The sequence below is a fragment of the Montipora capricornis genome, chromosome 13, assembly GCF_036669925.1.
Source record: "Montipora capricornis isolate CH-2021 chromosome 13, ASM3666992v2, whole genome shotgun sequence".
Classification (NCBI taxonomy): domain Eukaryota; kingdom Metazoa; phylum Cnidaria; class Anthozoa; order Scleractinia; family Acroporidae; genus Montipora; species Montipora capricornis.
This window is the reverse complement of record NC_090895.1, coordinates 42,415,151-42,424,884: the sequence shown is the minus strand read 5'-3', so window position 1 is coordinate 42,424,884 and position 9,734 is coordinate 42,415,151. Positions and strand designations below refer to the sequence as shown.

Genomic DNA, 9,734 nt, shown 5'->3' with positions numbered 1-9,734 from the left:
ATCGTAGGATATCTGATTACCTTCATTCGAGCACGCCATTAAATCCATTAATTAAAGCTATCCCTTCACTCAATTACAAACAATAGACATTATCAACGTATTCTAATGTTATGTTTTTTCGTAACATGCGCGTGTCATTATTAGTCTCTACTTATTCACTTATAAGTTGTTTGCAGCCGCCCATCATGTCGTATGATAATATTATTCCCTACTTACTTATAAGTACAACCTTGTTCCCAGGCAACCGCGTTCCCAGGGATTTTCATCGCCGGGAATAGGACGCCCGTCCCACTCTCAGTGGTGAAAAGCCCTGGGAACGAGGTTGTTATAAGTACTATGTTAATGCGCCCAGGCCATTTAATGTAATGATAAATTTCCGTAACCATGTTGTTGTTTATAAGTACGTTGCTTGCTAGTGCGCACACGCTGTCACGATATCAGTCTCTACTTATTCACATATTCTAACGCGCGCATGCTGTTAAGTCACGTGATATTATCCCATGACTTTAAAGTTGTAGTAAATTGTTAAAAAAGCACCCACGCACCATCGTGTAATATGATATAGGCCCGCACTGTACGATGTTGTTTACTAATGTGCGCGTTGTTTTATCAATCGTGCAGTAGTCTACTTGACTTTCATAAATATCCCTCAGTAAGTCATACGTCCGTTGTTTTAAGAGCCCGCAGTCCATCATATCCTCTATTCTTATTTATCTCTAGTGATTTTTTTTACTTACAGGTACTTGCTAAGTCACGTTTACCGTCGTGCTACATACTATTTCACCTCCGCTTTCTAAATAACTGAATACCCATATGCTGACAAGCTCTTGCCATTAAATACTATTAAACTGTTCTAAACATCTACTTGTTCATTTGTAAGTTGTTTACTGATGCGTGCGCACAATTATATTGCATGATATCTTTACACTATACCCTCTGATCATTAACTTGAAATCAACGCGCGCAAACCATCATGTATGATATTATTACTCTCTCTTTAGTTATCAGTAATATGCAGCACGCACAGACCATTGAATGATAAGTTCTTGTTACCATCTTATTGATATGCAACTTATCTACGGACGCTGGATCGCTGTAAAGTGGTATGATATTATGCCCCTTTCATTGAGTCACTATATTATTTCCCTTTACTTTCTAAATTGCACAAAAGCTGTCTGCGCATGCGTCATTTAATGCTTGTAAGATGTTATAAACAACTACATGTTCATTAGTAAGTTGCGCACACAAGTATATCCTTTATTTTTACAATGTACCCTTAACTATTCACTCGCAAGGTATTTACCCAACGCGCGCACAACATTATGCCATGTGAAATTATCATCCTTCGCTTTAAAGTTTTTGTAATTTGTAAAAAAGGAAGTGTACCATCATACCGTAAGATATAGGCCACAATATGATTAGTTTTTGTGACCATCTCCTTATTCATACGTAAGTTGATTAATAATGTGTGCATTCTATCATATCATTACTCTCTATTTATTTACTTTCAAGTTGTTTGTAACACGGACACAGATTTGCATGCGCGTTTATCATAGTTATTATCATTTTCTACTTACTTATCAGTAGTATGCAACACGCACAAGCCCTTTAATGATATGTGTTTGTAACCCTCTTTTATTAGTATGTGTCTTGTCGTGTGACGCGCGCTCGCTATCGTATGATATTATTCCCCTTAAGCGAGCCATACGTTGTTTCAAGAGCGCGCACTCCATCGTATCGAACAATATCATTAACTTCTAATTGATGATATACGTACGAATTGCTTGCTATGGAGCGTTTGCCCACATGTCATGTGACATTTCTCCCTCTGCTTTCTAAATTACTCACAAGCTGTGTGCTGTTGTACACACCCCATAAAATGCTAGTAAGACATTGCAAACATCTAACCTTTTTCATTTGTAAAATGTTTGCTAGTATGCGCGCGTACGATTATATCCTATGACATTTTTCACTGAACCCATTAATGATTTACTTGCAAGTTGTTTACTCACGCACGCATACCATCATGACATGTGATATTACCCCGTTATTTTGAAGTTAAGTGTAAGTTGCTTGAAATGCGCGCGCACCACAGTCTCGTATGATATAATTGACCTTAAGTTACTAACAAGCGCATTTGCCGTCATGTAGAGTGAAACTTTTGTTATCCTCTACTTGTCAAATTACCCACATGTTGCATTCCAACACGCGCAGCCGTCATAAACCAATAGGGCATTGGTAATATCGTTTGCTTGTTCATTTATACGCGGGCATGCTATCACATTGCAAGGTCATATAACCTTTGATAAATTGTTAACGCGTGTTCGCTATCTAGTCGCCAGCGCAAGATAAAACAATCTGCTTACTAATAAGGTGATGTAAATGCGCGCGTATTTTCTTATTTTGTGATATTTTTACATTCTACTTATTCTTTACCCCCTTACTTATATTTAGCTATTTAGTATTCTTCATATTTATTTCTTATTCATTCATCTTAGACACCGACCTTCATCCGCTAGTTGGTGCATTGGTTATTTTTAACACCTTCTTTCAAGGTTTAAATGAATAAGGCTAGTATCAAAATTTACCCTCAATTTTTTTAAGTTTTCCGAGGACTATGATATTTTTCAAACCGTGGTATGTATTGGATCAGTCTTTTGACAGAAATTACGAGCGACAGTAGCAGTATATCCTAATAAGCTATTTGACATACAGATTAACTGATATCAATAAAAATACGTCCTAATCTCGTTCTTCTTCTTTTTACGGTGATGATCAGATGGGAAATTTGTTTAAAGTTCATTGTAGCACCCACAGCTTTACGTTCTTCATCCAGCAAATTAAGAGTTGAGACTGCGTGCCGGTGATGTCATCTCACGGAGCACTGGTATCCCTGTGTTTAGTATAATGTCGGGCCTAATTCTTGGCTAAATATGAATTGAAGAAGATAGCTGCAAATCAGACTTGAAGTAGACTCTAGTTATTTTGAACTTTACTTCCAAGATTTAAATGACGAGGCAATACCTAGGAGATTATTCCTCTCAAATTTCGCCATATTCTTGCTCGAATACACTTTTTTTATGATAAAATCTATACTGGGGGAAAACAAAAGCATGAAAGTGAAGTGTTCTTGCAAAATTGTTAGAAAATAATTCAGTAGCCAGAAGGAGGAACGGCCAATCACCAACCTCAATGCTTTTGTTTGAAAACTCTCACAGCTATCATCAAAAGCATCCTCGATTATCGTGGTACGATTCTTGGACAGATAGGTATAGCCGATGGTTTTCCAGTGACCAAATATGGTGACCAAATTAAGAGTCAAAATTAAGTTTTCGTACCTGAGAATACCAGAGCAACATTTTCGTTGAAGAGGGCGAGCCCAAAGCACCAAGTATTCATAGACTTTGTGGTAAGCGGCCTCCATCCTTCTTCCTTCATAGGCGTTATTAGGAGGTACCCCGGAAAAAGAACCCCTAGGAGGTACCAGCATCCTGTCTCTTGTGGGCGTGGTATGGATTTTTTTTTCACCCCTAAGAGGTACCAAATTATGGGTTTTAATTAGACAAAATTAAAAATTAGTTAATTGTCAAATGTCTCCTGTCATAATTTTTCGGCTCAATACCCTGAAAAGGTGCCACTAAAGTTCCCGCTGTGGACCTTTGAGGCTGAACCCTAAGAGAAACCAAAACCGCTTTTGAACCCCTAAAAGGTACAACGTGCACCCCCGTCGTTTCTATATGGGAGTCCCCCCGGGGGGAGGTACTCGCTTAGCGGACTAAGAAAGCAATTCATTGTTAATTTTGACACCAATCAGTAGCCTCCATTTCTAGGTTTCGAAACGTTTAAAAAACTGAGCTATCACTGAGCATAAAACAAGGAAAAGGGTTATCGTTAACAGTTTGGAGCTTTTGAGAATGACATTCACTTACAAGTACCCACCTTTTTGCTCTCTGAGATCAGAACTTCCCTCTTCTTCAACTCCGGAAAGCTTCGATCTCTGTCGCTTTTAAAGCTATATTTTCCTTCTTTTTGCAGTGGAACTGAAAGGAAATATAATTCTTAAAGTACAGTCGACTCTCGATAACTCGAACTAAAATGGATTTCCCCTGGATTTCCGTTATGCATTTACCGTAACTCGAACTCGAACCTCCCGCAAACTCGAAGTAGTTTTCGTTTCCCTAGCAGGTCATATTCTATATATTTTTACCCTCGATAACTCGAACCGCATTGCAAAACATTTAATTTATTTTAAAGCAGTCGTGTAGTCTTTGTCCTTTTTTGCATCACACAAGAACATGTCAGTCCAGTTCAGGTTTCGTTGGTTTTAAGGCACATTTAACTATAATGCCTGTATCTTCATAAAGAGAGTTGCTGCTAAACTCCTAATTCCCGATAACTCGAACCTTTTTCAATTTCCCTTGAAGGTTCGAGTTATCGGGGTCCACTGTAAATTTAACCTCTTTTTTTTATCATGACGAACCCTATAGCGAACAAAAAAAAGGAAATTTTCTATCAAAACAAGGTCAACATCAGCCTCAATTTCATACATAGGCCAGGTAACTAAGCACACAACTGTAAAATGGACTATTAAGCAGTGGTAAGTCAGGCTGTCAGCCGTAGTTTGGCCCTATACATCCTTTAATGGAGGGTGACTTACCAGAGTTCGTCGGTCTTTAAATTAGTACTGTAGTGATCTCCTCCGATGGAGTTGGTCGCGGAATTTACCTGAATTAATCTCTGGGACTAAGGGTTTATCCTAACTTCAACCAACTGTTCCCTCTCTTTCTTCCTACCTTGTCAAACCGCTCCCAGGACTTCAGTTTAACCCATGCGCTTGTGCGTTACCTGGATAAAGGAGATTGAATTAAATTGTGTCTTGTAACGAGCGGACACCAGCTGAGTTAGTTATTTCTCGTTTTTCCAGAAGCGCTGACCTGTGAAACAAGTTTTAAATGACTTTACTTTCACGTTCCTTGAAACAAAGGATTCACTTACCGAATTTTTTACTGGTATGCACGCAGAATTGTTAACAGCCAAGACTTTTTTCTTCGAGTACTTGAATAGTAATAACCTGCAAAAATCTCTCAGAAAGCTCCACAAGATCAAGAGTAGCATAAATAAAACATCATTGGCAATAAAATAATCTATATCATTAAAACTAAAATTAAATTAAATGTTAAGTTACATTATGCGGGCGTCGGCTCATGCACGCTTGCGCTGCGCGCTCTCTCTCTCTCTCTCTCTCTCTCTCTCACACACACACTCCACACAACACAGACATTACGAACACGAACGAAGAACAAAACTGATACATACTTATGTAGTACATTTAGGGGAGGGTGGGGAAAATAAGGCTCTTGTACAGAAAGAAGAAATAGAGCCAGGCATTCGGTCCCAAAATTCTAGAGGAGAGAATTCTAGAGGAGAGAATTGGGACATCCTTTACAAAGACGTCAGGCAAGAAATTCAAAGAAAAAGGGCAGCAAAAGAGTTCTAATTCACTCGCAACTTGATGAAAGAAAAACGTAAGATGGGAAGGGAAGGAAAGATGAAATTAAAGAAGTAAGAAATATGCCAGAGAGTGGCTCCCGAAGTGTATATGGTGCTCCATACCATCGAGTCAAAATGTAGCATTTAGGGCGATTTATGAGTGTCACCGGCACAAAGGGGCGTGTAACCAAACCACCAACGGAGGGAAAATGGAGCAACCTTGCTTACAGTTGTAACCCTCTTTTTCCATACGAATTAGGACGTATGAATCCTCGCTCTCCACTCGGATACTCGAATTCCTTTATAGCGATAAGAATCGCGCAGAGAAACGACGATGTTTCGAGGAAGAAGTGAAGATAAAAGGGCGTGCAGTTACGCTTACAGCGCATCCTGGTTCACAACTCATGTCAAATGTTATGAAAAAACACCGTTTTCAGAAGGCCCCTCTGTGTTAATAAAGCGCACGATAAAACATGGAATTTGAGGCAAACATATCGACAAACCCCGCCAGTGCCATCAGAATGGATACTTTCGATCAAATGCCTCCAAGAAGGTTATAACGCAGATACCTGGATAAAGAATGATATCAGTAGCAAAATAAATGGACACCCAGATGAATCCTCGCACCTGATCGAATTGCGAATCATAGTGGAAAATAAATGACAACAACGAACGATGCTCAATGAGAGGACAAAATCCAGCCACGTAATTGCGAAGAACCGTCTCATTCGTGGTTTAAATATTGATGAAGCAGCGAGCTGATTAACGTTTGGGAATCGAATCATATCGCCGGAAATGTGGATCGAATGTATGATCATGCAATGTCTCCCAAAAATAAGATGATTGGATGTTTGGATCTTGCGTTTATCTGCACGAATCGATTGTGATGTTTTCGATCAGGACAATCCATCCATTTGAAGATCATTGTAATGAAGATGATGATTTTGGTTTCTCATTGTAGTAGAAAGATGGAAGATAATGATGAAGATAACAATTTATTAGCCCCTTTTCAAGGGATCGATACTTACGCCCAATTTCCTCCAATGCAGATACCTCGGTGACGAATGAGTACCGAAAGTTATGGACATGTGCCGACTCCGACATCCAGATGAATCACGCCAATCGAATTGCGAATCGGGCGGAAGAAATAAACGAACACATCAAACGAACGAATAATCAGTGTGGGTTCTTCCAAAAATTAGATCATAGATGATCGGCTCCTGTGTTTATCTTCACGTATCGATTGTGATGAAATTGAATGGAGTAGTTTTTATGACCATCCGATTACCTGTAAAAATAAAAAATAAAAATGGTGTCTGCGTGATAATGATGATGATGATGACGATGACGATGATAAACAATCATCAACATCATTTTTTAAGATGAGAATGTTGAAGGTGATAATTTCTCAGTGAGATCAAAAACGATGATGATGATGATGATTTCAGTGACAGGTGTAATAATAGTGTGTGTGGAAATATGATCATTGAGAATCAGTGTGTTCCAAGAACAATTATGGACAGTGTGCCTTCATGGAGAATCGGATTGCATGCATGCATGTGTTCAACAGATAGTGGAAATGGGCAGGTGTTGAATCAGTGGAGAAAGGCAAGCTCAAGCAGACAGGCGTAAAGGAAAGGCTCATAAAGATATTGTAAAGGCGAAGAACTACCGCTTACGAACGGATAAAGGTATATAGAGATAGGGCAGAAATGGAGCACAGAAAGATCTTGAATAGGGATGTGAAGTAGGCCGTATGTAATCGAAAGTCTTTTCAGAAAAGCGTTTGGACCATAAAAGATAAGGTGTTAGGGGAAATAACACTTCAAGATTTTGGGTATCATAGAATCCAGAAAGAAACTTTTAGAGAAAACACTTGAGATGAGCACAATATGTGGGAGGAGGGACCAGTGTAAAGATCTCCCTCTGAATAAAGCAGAAATAAAAGGTCAGAAAAGAGAAGAAAATGAAGAAACAATAAACGGGGTATTTGAGTGTTGACATGCATGCACACAAAAAAAGTTAAATGGGAATAAGAATAGAGGATATAGTTAGGTAAGGAAAAGAACACGAAACCGTGAGTATGAATGAATCAACACCACTTCAGTATTAAATGCTTTCCCTTAGTAGAAGGGCATGGTAGAGGGGGTAAAGGATGAAACTCTGTAGAGAGGCATAACGCTGGTACAGGCTAATCTGGGAGGGCTCAAGGAGTGTGAAAAAGGAATAGAGGACGAAAATGCTTCGAGGTGTCTGATCAATCAGTGTTAAGCAAGTAGAGGGAAAGCACTGAATTCAATTGCAAAAGGCTCAGATTGCAGTACCCCAACACCGGGAAAGGCAACCGTACATCAAGGACATCAACCTAAACTCTGTGACATCGCATTAAACAAACAAGGGAAGGATATTTCATGCCTGGATTGGTTCACAGAGGGAAGTATACGGAGTTCAGTTTCCTCTCGTCTTGCTGGTATGGACTTGTAACTTTAATCTTCCTTTAACTTCATCCTCTTCTCAAGCATTTTCTTCAACTGAAATTTCCAGTGTATTTCGCAAATTGGTCACTTTAATTTCTTGGCATCTTTCGAAGATTTTTATTCTTGAAACTTGGCTTGCTTTAAATAGAGTTTTCTTCTGATTTCTACCCTTGTTAATTTCACTTGATCTTCTCTTAATTTCAATCATATTTTTGCATCTTATTTTGCCCATCCTTTTTATCGTCCAGAGCTGAAATAATAAACAGTTCGTTTGACGTCTTCAGCTTTCATTCGCATCCTTGCTGGCATACATTTTGTTCTGTTCCCTCTCATCTTGATTGTTCTTGCATTAAATCTCTTATCTACTATTTTAAATAATTAATAAAAAATCGATATCAACTGACAGTGCGCGACCAGCCCATGGAACAGCTAGTGTTTCATGAACCCCCGCACCACGTCCTAAAGCTCACTTTATGTTACATTGATTATCTTAATATTTCAATTAATGATCTCCAGTTCCATGGCTTCTTTTTCTCATTTAGCACGTTTTTGTTCTTCCTTTTTTTTCTTTTTTTCTTTATCTTTATATTTTTCTTCGTGTTTCTAATCTTCTTTATTCCACTCTTGATGACGCTCACTTGTCCTTCGAGGTACTGTTTTCTAAAATCTTAAGAACACAGCTCTTCGCAGGGGCTTGTTAATTGCAATCATATCTGCATCTTATTTCGCCCATCCTTTTTATCGTCCAGAGGTAAAAAAATAAACAGTTCGTTTGATGTCTTCAGCTTTCATTCGCATCCTTGCTGGCATACATTTTTTCTTCTCCTTCTCATCTTGATTGTTCTTGCATTAAATCTCTTATCTACTATTTTAAATAATTTATGAAAAATCGATATCAACTAACAGTGCGCGACCAGCCCATGGAACAGCTAGTGTTTCACGAGCCCCCGCACCACGTCCTAAAGCTCACTTTATGTTACATTGATTATCTTAATATTTCAACTAATGATCTCCAGTTGCATGGCTTCCTGTTTTCATTTGGCACGTTTTTGTTCTTCCTATTTTCTGCCACACTTTATCTTTATATTTTTCTTCGTGTTTCTAATCTTCTTTATTCCACTCTTGATGACGCTCACTTGTCCTTAGAGATACTGTTTTTTGAAATCTCAAGTTCACAGCTTTTCGCAGGGGCTTGTCAAGTGCTGTCCTTTATTTGACTTTTCCTTTGTTTTTCAATCTTCTTTAACGCAATCCTCTCGCTTTTGAATTCTTGCAGTTTTCTCTTCTTCTTTTTCTGTGGCTTAGGGAAGAGGACCAAAGTAAGGCTAAAGTATGCACTGAAGACGGAAGACGAATAGGAAACAAAGCAACAGAAAGGGAATTTAATTTATAGTGGTGGATTATCGAAAAAAGGCTTGTATAGATGCTGGCAAGAACACAAGCAAGAAAATTGGACCGACAACAACACGACAAAATAAAGCCAGTTTCTCAAACTCCCGCTCTATATTCTGTGAAAACAATGATGAACTTAGTTCGAAGCATAACCCGGAAAAAGACTGCATGACCATGAGCAAGGGTATAAAAAGACAAAATTGGGGAAGTCTAGTAGAGTTTCCTCGTCCATTTTTTAGACTCTTCCCTGTCCCGAACGTCAAGTCATCTCCTGTCTTTGTGATGGTGACATTTTTCTCCCGAGGTATCCCCTCTCATCTTTTCAGTGAGAAATTCTCCACCACGTATTTTCTTTTGTCAAAAAATAGTATTCTT

At 38.7% G+C, this 9,734-nt stretch overlaps 1 long non-coding RNA gene across 1 annotated transcript; it reads right to left on the bottom strand.

Moving 5' to 3' along the window:
- Window positions 1–3,948: 3,948 nt before the first annotated feature.
- Window positions 3,949–5,186, bottom strand: LOC138030319 (uncharacterized). The gene is made up of 3 exons (XR_011128068.1): window positions 4,996–5,186; window positions 4,794–4,845; window positions 3,949–4,040 (listed from the first exon to the last, which is right to left on the bottom strand). It is a non-coding gene; the product is annotated as an uncharacterized lncRNA (long non-coding RNA).
- Between the last annotated feature and the right edge of the window lie 4,548 nt (window positions 5,187–9,734).